General features: G+C 47.8%; 1 protein-coding gene and 1 long non-coding RNA gene across 3 annotated transcripts in view; one reads left to right on the top strand and one right to left on the bottom strand.

Moving 5' to 3' along the window:
• LOC119396293 (transcription factor GATA-3) overlaps positions 1–13,067 on the top strand; it is a 257,931-nt gene that overhangs the window by 138,202 nt on the left and 106,662 nt on the right. The gene's annotated exons all lie outside the window — the stretch shown is intronic.
• LOC119396294 (uncharacterized) overlaps positions 3,537–13,067 on the bottom strand; it is a 258,725-nt gene continuing 249,194 nt past the window's right edge. Inside the window, exon 3 of the long non-coding RNA XR_005184416.2 lies at positions 3,537–3,588. This is a non-coding gene — a long non-coding RNA (uncharacterized LOC119396294). The remainder of the gene's footprint in view (positions 3,589–13,067) is intronic.

The following is a 13,067-nucleotide window of genomic DNA, read 5'->3' as shown; positions in this document are numbered from 1 at the left end:
ATCTATCTATCTATCTATCTATCTATCTATCTATCTATCTATCTATCTATCTATCTATCTATCTATCTATCTATCTATCTATCTATCTATCTATCTATCTAGTGTCCCATCCCCTCTACCTTTTCTGAGAGTCAATGCTAGTCAAGGTGTCGGGTGTTCACTATGGTATGGTGAACACCTGACAACGTGCGCGCGCGCGCACACACACACACACACACACACACACACACACACACACACACACGCGCGCACGCGCGCACACACACACACACACGCGCGCACGCGCGCACACACACACACACACACACACACACACAAATAACACGTACAGACACGCACACACAGATGCACAAAACAGTTATTCACAAGAGAAAGAGATGAGAGGACGGGCGGGAGGTTAACCAGATATTAGCAACCGGTTCGTTAGTTTTATTTAGGTGTGTAATCCTCAAAACACCAACCACGCCTTTGTTTTGCGCATCGCACAAGCCCTACACAGGAGGTGCCGCAGCTTAAGCATGCAGGGGAAGAGCCAGTGGTGTAACTAAGTATGTTACGGTTTGTAAATATATGATTGCCATGGTTGCTATGCTCCGAATCACGTACATTTTGACTGCGAGCTTGTATTTGTAGTGTATACCTTTACAACTCCTCCACCTGAAGACATCCGATAGATGTCCTATTCTTTCTCGATCTCTCGCTCCTCACTGAGGATAGAAAGGCGTTACCCGCACGCACTAGGAAGGCCCGCGCAGCGAGCAAGCACGGAACAGCTGGAGACTGTAAGAACGGGATTTGTCGCAAAGTGCCAGCAGCAAAAGACACGAGAAGGAAATAAAAGAATGGCGATGGGAAAGGGGGAGAGAAAGAAGTCGCCGCTGAGACAATCCCACCCAGTAAACTCTACCCTTTCCCACAGCCCTGTCCTCCTCCTCGTCATCCACCTCTTGCTTTCAAGTCACGTCGCCGCGTGCTCTTGTCGCAGCGCACTCCGCGCTGAGTGCTCTAGTTTTCGTTCGATCACGTACGCGGCCCGATATTTCTTGCACCCCCCCCCCCCCCCTTCCAACCTTCCTTCCTCTTTCTCTTATTTTTCTTCGATCCCAAATTGCCGCTGCCCGGGATTCTCTTTCGTGTTTCTTTTTTTTTTTCTTTGTGATAAAAGACGTTTTGAACCGAACTAGAGGAACACTCAATAAGGCTTCGAGCGATGCATTGCGGAGGGAGAGAGAGAGAGAGAGGGGCACTAGAGGTATTGGCTTCATCCCCTTCTTCTTCCTCCTCTCCGTACAAGCCTCGGTCCAGCAACGAACGCAACGAAGGAGGAGAGGAGGGGAGGGGAGCGGTCACCATCATCTCAAGAAGCAGCTAGGTGCCCCGTCTCCTCTTACACGTGCCTTGTGTGTGTGCGTTACGCCTGTTGCTTTCTTCGCGTTGCGTCACTATAATACGCCGTTATAACGCCAACGTGCGCATGTGACTGCGGTTGTGGAGTACAGAGAGATGGAGGGGAGGGGGGTCAGCTCGCGAACCGCGTCGCGACGTCGTCGTCTCACGAATCGCGACGCCCCGGAACAAGCTACAGGGCCGCGGAGTGTCGCGTCGGTGCGCCGTATTTCACGGCATTTACTGGAGCGTCGGGCCGCGACCGACGACCACTACGCGTGTGTGTGTCTGTATGTAATACGGTGTATGTAGTACGCTCACCCGTCCTGTTTGTGTGTGCGCGCGCGCGAGCGTTTAGACTTCCGCCTCGACTCTTGAGCTGCTGCTGCTGCCGGAGCCGATAAAGCAACGCTCGTTACGAAGCCGCCGCCGCCGCCTCGTCGGGGAAGAAGTCAATAAAACGCGGGCTGGAGCGACGAAGAACGTTGCGACGCTCCCATTCTCGATCGGCGGAACCTGATAAGAAGGGGAGCACGGGCGGGTGGCGCGGCTCTGAGCGAGCAATGGTCCTCGCGGCACCGTTGTCTTCTTTGCCTGCGTTGTAGCCTGGAGTAGGCGGAAAGGAGGTATATAGGAAGGTGCCAGGATGCCCCGTTCCTCCGAGGCTCCTCGATCGACAACGGGACGTGAAGAACACTTTGCCAGAGCTTTGCCAGAGCAGCGGTGGTGGTTGCTTTATTTTGCGGCGCACCTTTACTCTGCTGTATCGTATGCTCGATTGGAGGACACGCAGATAGATACCCACTATAGGCACAGTATGTGGGTTAAGACCTCATCAGTATGCCGCCAGTGGTTATGTTTGTGAGATTGGCGCCAATGTTAGGATACAAGAATGACGGTGTTTGGGCACGCGTTTGTTTATGTGCTTGATACCGTACGACTGGCCGAAATCCTGACGCTGTCTACGCTTTGCCCCTGTAAACAAGTCAACAAAATAAGTTAGATACATTTGGGTGTCATCTGTAGGTTTGACACGTGTGTAGTGTCGGTGGGCGAAACGCAAATTGAGTGTGTGAGCACCTCAGTGGCTCTTTTCTTTAAGTAAATATGCACAGTCATGATTAGCACACATGCAGTGGGTACAGCGAATACTCCGTGCGGAGAACGAGAACATGAGCCTTCAAGGATGCATTCGCAAGCAACATTAATTTTTTCCGACATATAAATATTGCTGAGGGTCCAGTAAGGATAAATTTCAGGCGTCCTATTATAAACAGTGTTCGTAATGAAGCTGAACTCTGTACTAACCTCAAAAAGTTAATGGTATCAACTCGAGTCGTGTTTCTATACGTCAACCTGTCTGATCAAATGACAGCAGGCTGCCGCAACAACTGTCAACTGCGCATATTCAAATCAGTGTCGTTCCGGTTCCCATGGTCCAGGGCTTCTCGGGTGCACAGATATAAGAGCTGCTCCAGTTTTATGCCGTTACGCTGTTGTTTTCTTTCGGTATTTATTGGTGATTTCGCATAGGAGTTTCACTTGACGACGAAAATGCCACACTCACGAGTGAATACCACAGACGCGAAAGAAAATCACATAATATCGCACTTAAAGTCAATTACTAGAAGTCTTTCAGTCAAGTCATAAAAAATTACACGAGCACATAACTACACGTCACATAAGTACATGTCACATAACTCGTCACATAACCACAACCCTAAAGTTGGCATAATACAGTCCCATCACATACACATTCTATGTTCGTTTCACTGTATTTTATGTAATCTCACACGGAAACGTCGTCGCTTACTCCGCGTATCGACTGGCCCTTGCTTTGCCGACTATGCACAGTGGAACGAACTCTTGGAATTTTGCGATCAGCAAATCACCGACGAGAGTATAATACTTGCTGAAACCCAATACGCCTTTTTCTTTTCTGTCTCGGGTCCTTCCTGGATGATTACACATCGTTGCATATATCAACTAGCCAATCTACAAGTTTTTCGAGAGTATAATAGTATAATGCGCGTTTCTGAGAAGGAAATGCCTACAGCTCTCACCTACTGACGTCGCCAGTCCTTTCGTGACGTTTCCGTGTAGTCGGCGTCTATTGGAGGCTGGTGAGATGCGTGGAAATGAAGGAGCCCTTTTTTTCCTGGTTCTCTTCTCTGATTGGCTGAAGTGGCCCGATCTCCTTCCCTGCACGACACAGAGTTTGTGTGAAGAAGCATGCACATAATGAGGCGTTATCGCTTTTTGGGTTGTAACCAAAAGAGAACAGAAATTACGAAACAGTAAAAAAGCTGACGATACTCATATAAAAAACAAAAAAGAAACGCCTAGGCCGCACGCTCGTGAAGAAATCGAGAACGATTAGGCAAACGTGTATAAATTAGAGCCTCACGATCGAATGTTTCGAAACCTCCGCATCTGTTTATGCGCCACGCGAGCTGTGTTTGTAAACAACGCAGCATGTGCATGCATCCGTTCCGGTCGGCACAACGTTCCATTTTGACTAGCCTGCGTTTCGTTCGCTTTCGCTATGTTTCAAGGGTATTAATATTAACACTAATACGCTTCACGTGGTAGCTGAAAAGAAGAAAAAGCACGACCGGTATCAATGCTCTTAATCCAGCCCATTGACCCATGCGTATCGAGAACTCACGAATACGAAGTTTTGTTTGACGCAGCATCCGCTAGGGGTGCTTGAAAAACCCGTTGCCACCGAAAAATGTCTTAATCTCCCCTACCGCATCGGTTTTGAAATCGAATTTCCTTTTCTTTATGATGCAACGCTTGCACGCATGTTCATTGGCACGCTCTCGCAAATGCACACCCGTGTGCTATCGCACTGGTTTCTGAATTATAACATCGTCTCTATACAATGCAGTTGCGGTGTATACGTAATCTGGGTCTTTTATACTCCCGCATATTCGGGCGCGATGCGATTGGCAATTGGGAGTGAAAGACGCAGCGAGTCCAGCGGGAGGAGATTATCTTCGCTCCAGCAAGCGAACCCTAAGGCGACGATAATAATAATAATAATAAAAAAACGCCCGCGTTTCAAAACACCTAGACGGCATGCGGTATTGCGCATCGGCCGAGACGTAACATCTCGCCCGCGCCTCGCACGCTTATACAGATGGAGGGAGGCCTTGAATGCGAAAATTGAAGGGGCTTGTTTTCTTTGTTTCTTTAAAATTAGCATAAATATCTCTCTCGCGCCACAGAGTTCTATACGCCTATAGAACCTACGTCGGCGGAAAGATATACCTTTTGTTTTGCTGTACAGAGTGGTTCGCGTGCTCGCTCCAATACCGCGACGTCGCGCCTTATGGGATACGTTTTTGAAATTCAGTTCACTCCCGAAGGCTTAATCTAGGGAGTGTTTTCTACTCTGTGTGCGCCTTGAACGTCTTTCTTCCTTGAGCCGAATTCACGCGATATAAAAGCGTTGCCGCATTGCACGTAGACGAATCTTAATGGCGTGTTTCCTTAAGCTTGCGTAATGTGGCCGGTCGATTACGCGTAACCGTCGATCCTAATTAAGCTTTGCGAGCTCTATTTATTTTTTTTCCTGAACGCTGTGTTTAAGGAATAAGTCTATGGAACGTTGATTGAAACGTTAGTAGATTAGAGTTTTATAGTGCAGGGTCCACCAAGAGGCTTGCTAATAACCAAGCTTTTGCGTTCTTTTGTACCCTATACTCGGGGGTGGCTGACGAACAGAGGAATCGGAGGGAGTGCAAAAGAAAGCAAGAGCTTAGGGACCGAACGGTTTTGAGGACCCTGCATTAAAGCTCTGTAATAGAGAGATTTAGTGCCGGGGACATTGGTTCTCCGCGTTGTGTCTCCACGCTTTCAGTATAACGCAAGAGCTTGCGTACACAACTCACTTGGAGGCACCGGCGCTAAAACTCTCTCTTGCAATGCGTGTTATAACGGCAACGTACTCACATCCAGGTAGAGAATAATAAGGATTATTCGTTCATATCTACAACCCATACCACACTCACCCCACAATATACCTCCGTTCAGCCACGCAAGCACTCGACCAGTTAACTGCATATATATACACGGAAGGCACCGCGTGCCGCACGCAAGGTCAGCATTCGGACGTCTTTTTCACTTCTGCCGGAAAAGTGAAAGATCGGCACCGATTTGTCTCCACCACGCCCTAAACGAGCGCGCCTGCGTCATCTCCTGGGTCGCTCGCTCGCTCACTTGCACGCCTTCGACGCGCTTCGCGTCGAAATGAAGACACCATGCGGCGAACAGGAGAACAAGCTGCGGGTTAAACACCTGCCGCTTCCGACCGCCCGTCCGGGAATGACGCGGCCGCTCAGACCCGCAAGCGTCAGCACCAGAGACCGCGCTTCCCTGCCTCCTTCCTTTTTTTAAGGTACCGTAAGGTCGCGCATACAGTGGTACACAACGTCTCTTTTGTTCCGTATCAGTGAACGTCAAAACAGAAGGCCGAAAGTTGTGCTTTTCGGCTCACGCATCCGCGTTATTGCATCCAACTTCCACATGTGTCCAACTTCTCTCACGCATGCGCATTTACTACTAGTAATTAAAAAAAAAAAAAAACAGGAGACCTCGAGTACCATATTTGTGTATGTTCTCTTGAGAGCCTTCTGTCAAAGTATTAATTTAAATTAGTTTCCTTACTGAAAAACACGGATAACAGAAGACTAGAAGAAAACACGTGCGTGTTCTGTTGTTCGTGTTTTTAGGCCCGTTAAAGACCCGCTGCGGTGGTCTATGGTGGTTATATAGCGCTCGACTGCTGTCCCGAAGGTCCGGGATCGAATCACGGCCGCATTTATATGGAGGCGAGATGCTATAGAGGCCCGTGTATACTGTGCGACGTCAGTGCACGTTAAAAAACACCAGATGGTCAAAATTTCCGGAGCCCTCCACTAAAGCTTACCTCATAATCATATCGTGGTTTTGGGACGTAAAATTCCAACGTAAGAAGAAGAAGCGCAGTTAGAACCACTTTAAAATGAACTTCCACCAACAAACCCAACTTGGTGCATTACTAGTTTTGACCACCTGGTTTCTCTTACGCGCTCTTGATAAATATACAGTGACGTTTTTCTATTTCTTTTTTTTTTCTTTTTGAATTTAGCCCAATGCCGTCGCCACTGACGTAAATCGAACTGCGTGGCTTACGAAAAGTTTTTCGTTGACTTATTGTTTGCGTCCAAACTCTCATGTGGGCCAATGATGAAAATGTGCTTCACTTCTGCTACATGACCATGGTGATAAGTCATCATTATGGGAGGTGTGGCTTGTAGGCCTATATATAAGGGGAATGGCGTAATTAGGCGATCAAATGGAGAAAGAATAAAAAAAAAAGCAAGAAAGTACCAGATTAGAAGAGGTTGAATGCACGACGTGCTTCCGTGTTGTTTTTACGGTGGAACCGCGACCATTAATTAGGCCCTCGTGGATTTGGGTCATTTGTGTAAGGCAAGCGAAAACGACAACTACAGCCACACTACTTATACTATAATTGTTGCGACAGCTCGCATGGAAAATTGTATGTTGACAGTAGAGTGGCATCACCTTAGTATGTTTCTATACGTATTCTATTCACTGTAGATAGATAGATAGATAGATAGATAGATAGATAGATAGATAGATAGATAGATAGATAGATAGATAGATAGATATAGATAGATAGATAGATAGATAGATAGATAGATAGATAGATAGATAGATAGATAGATAGATAGATAGATAGATAGATAGATAGATAGATAGATAGATAGATAGATAGATAGATAGATAGATAGATAGATAGATAGATAGATAGATAGATAGATAGATAGATAGATTATTGCCGCAGGACAAGACAAACACCAAAATGCGTAAAAATGGAAACTAACTTGTACGGTTCCGCGGCCCTGTGTAATACTATTATTCATATATTCATATAAGGTAGAAGTTTACGCGAACATGGAAGCTTGAAGTCATGAAAGATTCCTGCTGCCCTGAAAAACACAAGGTCGCTTGTCGAAACGTTGGCTCGAGCGACACTCCGTGTTCCAGGCATTTTTCAAAGTGTCGTATTCGTAGCTGCCGTTATACGCTGAATTTCACGGTATTCCCCTGTTTCTCGCTTGACTTTCCGACATCGGGGGCCACACCTTCGCTCTCGCTGCAATTACCCTCCGAAAGAGTCCGTTTCTATTTTTTTTCATCACTACCCTCCCCCTTCTACCCTCCCCCATCTGCTCAACTAACACAAGTGCTGTCTCTTTCTTTCTTTCTTTCTTTCTTTCTTTCTTTCTTTCTTTCTTTCTTTCTTTCTTTCTTTCTTTCTTTCTTTCTTTCTTTCTTTCTTTCTTTTTCTGTCCATTGCCGTTGTCGTCGGCCAGCTCATCCTTTTCACGCTTTCCCTCCTTACGTATTCCCTCGAAACCAGCAGTGCGTGAACGAGGAGGCAAATAAACGAGATAAGGGCGTAGCAGTGTGTGTTTGTGTGTGTGCGCGCCCGCTTCTCTCAGGCTTCGCCGCAAACGTATAAGCTAACGCACGCACGCCAATGAAAGTAACAGGCAGAGGAGCCTGCACGAGCTATGCGTGGAGCAGCAGGTATACAGGACGGCGGCGGCGGCGCGACGAGCCACGCCTCGTTCTCGCATCCCTCACGCTCGTTTCTCGTATATATACATGATTTCATTCGTTTTCGCTGCTCAGTGGCGACGCTCATGTCGTGTCTGCGTTCGACGACAGCTCGTCGTTCATGCGAGTTGTGATGGATAGGGTCCGTTAGGCGGAATAACGCGAAGGGATGGGGTTGCGATGCGAAAGAAGTGTACGTTTAAAACGGAACGCACCCTTCTGTTTGCCCATCTTTGTTGCTTAGTCGATTCTCTTCTTCACATTGAAATAGTGCGTGCTTGCTTCGTGCGTTCGTGTTTTTTGAAATAGAGAGAGAAGGGCTGCGTGTGTGTGCGTCTCTGCGTGTGTCTTACTTAGATTGTTGCTTCTTCTATACGGTGGATGTGGAATCTACGTCTTGAAAGTATACTGCAGTGTGGAAACAAGGTGTATCAGGCATGCGCCGATCCCACTTCCACGACAGAGCGCACCCCGATTTTCACCCGTTGGTTCTCTGCGAAGAAAGCCCGAGCATGTTCATAACATTGACGCAATAATTAGGCAACCTCTTGATGAGTTAACTTCCCGCCGTGCCTTTTGCAACAAAGCTGCATTACACAACGAGCGGGACGGGCACTCGGGAAACTATAAATGCGACAGTGCAACAGAGCGGATGTACTCCCGTACTTGCCGCCGCTCATAGATTTAGAGATGGTGCACGGCAAAATGAGTTGCAGAGAATGCTGTGGAAGACTACGCGGGGCCTGAAATAAGTATAGCATCGCCGTCAGTTTTATTTGTTTAAATAAGGTGAAAGCCTTAAGTGTCTCGTTGCACGGTGTCCGCGAGCGAAACGCGGCAGGCAAATGAAGTGGTACGAAAACCCGCGTGACCGTCTCCGAACAAGGAATGTGTGGAGAAGGAACAGCTTGTGATGTTATCATGTAACGTTCTCATGACGTCACAAATCTGAGATATTTGCGACGTCATCGGATGGCATCGTCGCTTGGTAAAAAGGTGTACCGATCCCGGAGGCAGCACGCAGGGTGCACAAAGCTTCAGTAGGGGGTGCAGGGAGTGTGTGTGGGGGAGGGTGGGGGGGGGGGGAGGGGGGGAAGGGGTTTTGAGAGCAATGCAACCGACTGGGAACGTCAAGGCAACTTAACGTGTGCCTCTCTCACACTGCGGCTCGGTATGTTTGCAAGAAGTCTAGTTCCGAGATTACCATGTGTGCAGCTATAGGCTTTCAGCATCAACTCTTAAAGAGAGCGCAACATGCGGTCGAACTTTCTATCTACTTTTCTTTTTCTAGTAGGAGCACGCGTTGAAAGCTTACACCTTCCTTCCTTTCTTTAAGTAAAGGAGTTACCGGTACAGGCTTCAAACTTGACTATATATTGTGGCGTTTAGAGATGTGTGATGTTATATACAGATCTTGACGTCTATAGATCCGCTGTTTGAACGCATGGACTGTATTTCTCTTTCCCCACTCGTGCAGAGTCTACATGATTAAGAGGACCAGGCGAATCCGCGATGGGTAGAGGAATGCGCTAAAGTTTCCGAATAGCGAAAGAACAGTCAACCTGTACTGTGAGCGTATAGATAAACAAACACTGCCGCATTCGTGCCTTTATACAAATGGAATGAAAAAGAACAGGCGGCATGAGAGGCGGGGGTGGTCCAGTATGCAGACCCTATAGATAGCGGGTCAGTAGTGCGCACTCTTATTCCTGCGTGCCTAGCCTGCGTAATAAGTGTATAGTGTACGCACAGCGCCGCTTGCAGCAAGCATCTTTCGGCGAGTGTATTGCGCTGGCCGCCGCGCGGGAAGGGTCGCCTATACCCATATCGTACACTTTATCGGACCAACGTATCTCTCCTCTCTTGTTATTTTCTTTTCGCGAGAAGCGTGCTGTGTGGTGACGCGCTGGCGGGAGGTGGTTACTCGTGAAAAGCGCACTTTGTTGCCGACTCGCGCGCCCGTGCCATCCCGCCAAACACATTTATCCGGCTTTCGGCGAAAAGAGGAGAGTCAGCGCTGGCGGGGCATGTCGCCGCGTGGGCCTTGCTCTGGGCCCGCCCCTGTTCACCAGACGCGCCGTTCTTTTAATGTTCTAAACGGTATCAGAGGACGACGGGAAGTGGGATGTGGTTGCCGTATTGCACGCGGAAGTGTTGCCATATACGATGGTCTATACGCACACAAAGGATTACATTATAGTGCTTGCTCTATATATATGCGACGATGTCGTCCTTCGCAATTGCTTTACGTACCGCCCGCTTCAGATGAGATGAAATCATTTTCGCGTCTATAAACCTATACGTGTATTGCGTAGTCTATACCAACAATAGCCTGACCAATCATTTTTACAGATGTTGAAGATATACACTTCGCCCATGCCAGAGGAGTGCAGTATACATGCCGGTAACAGCCGAATTAGGTGCAGTCACCGTGTTCCATTACCACAAGTGTAATCGTCGTTATAATATTATTCGTTCTTGTCTCCGCCGGATATCGTTTGGTCCCCGCTCATCACACGATCATATGACTGCTCGTGCGTGTGAGCCGTCGTGCCGACATCGTTCTGACGTCGCCCGTCCCACGGTTACCGCTGTTTCGTGTGACCTTCACAGCTTCCTTACGAAGAGCTTGCGGTAGTTTTCTCTAGTTCATTCATTCATTCATTCATTCATTCATTCATTCATATGCATACACTTAAGAACTCCTGTGCTTCCTGGCGTATCATGATCATGGTATACGATATGATGATACTTGATACCATAGGCGTGCGCAGGGTTCCCCTTCATGGAGGGGGGGGGGGGGCGAAGGTTCGTCGCAGCGGCCCCCTCCCCAATTATGTCAATGTATGTGGCGCTGACATTGCGCCCCCCTCCCTGTTATATCAATCAATATGTGGGGTGACTTTGCGACCCCCCTCTTAGATTAATAGGGGGCGGTCGCTCCCCCCCCCCTGCCCCCACCCCTCAGTGCGCACGCCTATGCTTGATACTCATGATCGCGATCATCGCCCTCATGATTACGATCTCTTCGACACCCTGCGCTAAAGCTGGTGAAACTCGGAACCGTACAGCGAACGCTCAGGCATGCCAACTATTCTTATCAGGTTTCGCAAAAAGTAGTTGCAGACGTCGCGTTTTGTTACTGTAGCTAGAGATAGCTAGCTAACAACGAACACGTTAACAAGTGGTAATTAATCATCGTTCCGCGGAGGAGTTGCGCTCATACCCTGACGGTGTCCGCACTTGAAATGCACGCGTGATCGCAGAAACCGGCACGCTCGCGAGTGCATCACCTCCGCCTGGATAACGCGTGCGTGAACGCCAGTAAGGAATCTTGACGGCGTACATGCATGTGTACAGGAGTGTAACGTGGCTAAAGTCGTAAAGGCGCTGCAAGGGTGAAGTATTTCGCGCGTACACTACGAGAGACCTAGTCGTAAAGTACGTACGCCACGCCTGGAATCGTGTCTTAGTGTAGTTCGCTCGGCAGTGAATTCGCCGCACCGGTGTTGAAGACATACGCACCGAGCACGGTGTCCATTCTAGGCACCAATTGTGCGAAAAGGGTGTAATTACAACAAAATATAATTGCAACAAAATGTACACACACAACATGTGGGTATACCTGCTCGCCGAAATACCCGTTATTGTATGTAAGTGGATGAGCTATGGACACGAGAAAGTACACCTAAAGGTGCGAATGTCCATAGTTTGTGGACGGAAACACTGACGACGACAGCTATATGTTATATACTACACGCCGTCAGCGTTGTGCTCATGCACTACTGAAGTATAATTTATGTATCATCACGTTCAAACTTGTCGTAACCTCGTTACCGCTATTTCGATTTCAAGAGACAATTATAACGGCAAAGAGTGCTAAGCGTAGTATATATGCATGTTGTATTTAAGAAACCCTACAAGAACTACTGTTTTTCTGCCAGCCATAAAATGTCAAGGAATATTTCTGATTAAACTATACCTGACTTTCCCTTGTCACTTGTTTCTGTATCAGGTTCGTCGTTATATTCCCTCGTGTCTCGTAAAAGGATATACGACTTCATTATGGCCCTGCTTCAATGTCGCATTTGTGACATGCGATCTGTTGTAAAGCATTCCGAAGTTAACTGGTAATGCTTCGCTAACATCACGCTGCATGCATGACTTTTTCGTTCAAGTATAATGACCACTCATTCTCATGAGGTAATTCTGGCGACATTCATTTACCACACCTCCTTTCCCTCTGTCAAGTACAGGCTATAACCAACCGGAGGTTTGCTCTGTTCAACCCCTCTCTCCTTCCTTGACCTTTCTTTCTCGCTCTTGACAGAATTACGTTATACCTGTGTTGAGGTATCATATAAGTAGCAATGGTGTGTATACGTTTTACTTGTCGCATATGAGCGAGGTATACGGCTCGAAACCAAACGGCACACACGTAAAGCAAAACTGTCAGTCGCACTTTCCCGACGTATCGCGCTTCCACATGTCCGTAAATTTTACCAGAGCAACAGTACATACTTATATACGCATGGCTACAATGCTTTTATTGCCGGTCCAGCCGAGAAGATTCTTCCGGCCTTGGAGCTTTTGAAGTGTACTGCACACCGCGCCCGTAAAACGTGCGAAGAAACACCCGGTCAAATCATAAAACCACAGTTACGAGCATGCAAATGTGTACGCAAGAAAAATACGCAGATGCGCGTTATTTTCCGAGCGCAAGGTGGCACAGAGGAGTTTTAATCAGCGAAGCCTATCATCCCCTGGAGACTGGATTATATCGTATATCCCATGTTGTCTCGAGACGTATAGATGCATAAAGCTTCACCAGCGTGCTCATCGCGCGCCCGACACAAGATTCAGTTGATACCGCGCGACGTAGTACCATGCCGACGAAATTTCTTGGAAAGGGCGTCAGGCGCGACACGAGACACCTTTGTCAAGACAAGGACGCGCGCAAGGTTAAATCTCTGTCGTCTTGGGTAATAACCTTTCGCTCTCGCTTCCGTTGTACGCAAAGCTTTATTCTACATTTTCCAAGA

This window comes from Rhipicephalus sanguineus, chromosome 6 (genome assembly GCF_013339695.2).
Source record: "Rhipicephalus sanguineus isolate Rsan-2018 chromosome 6, BIME_Rsan_1.4, whole genome shotgun sequence".
In the NCBI taxonomy this organism is placed as follows: domain Eukaryota; kingdom Metazoa; phylum Arthropoda; class Arachnida; order Ixodida; family Ixodidae; genus Rhipicephalus; species Rhipicephalus sanguineus.
The sequence above is the reverse complement of the archived record's forward strand: the minus strand, read 5'-3'. Positions and strand labels throughout refer to the sequence as shown.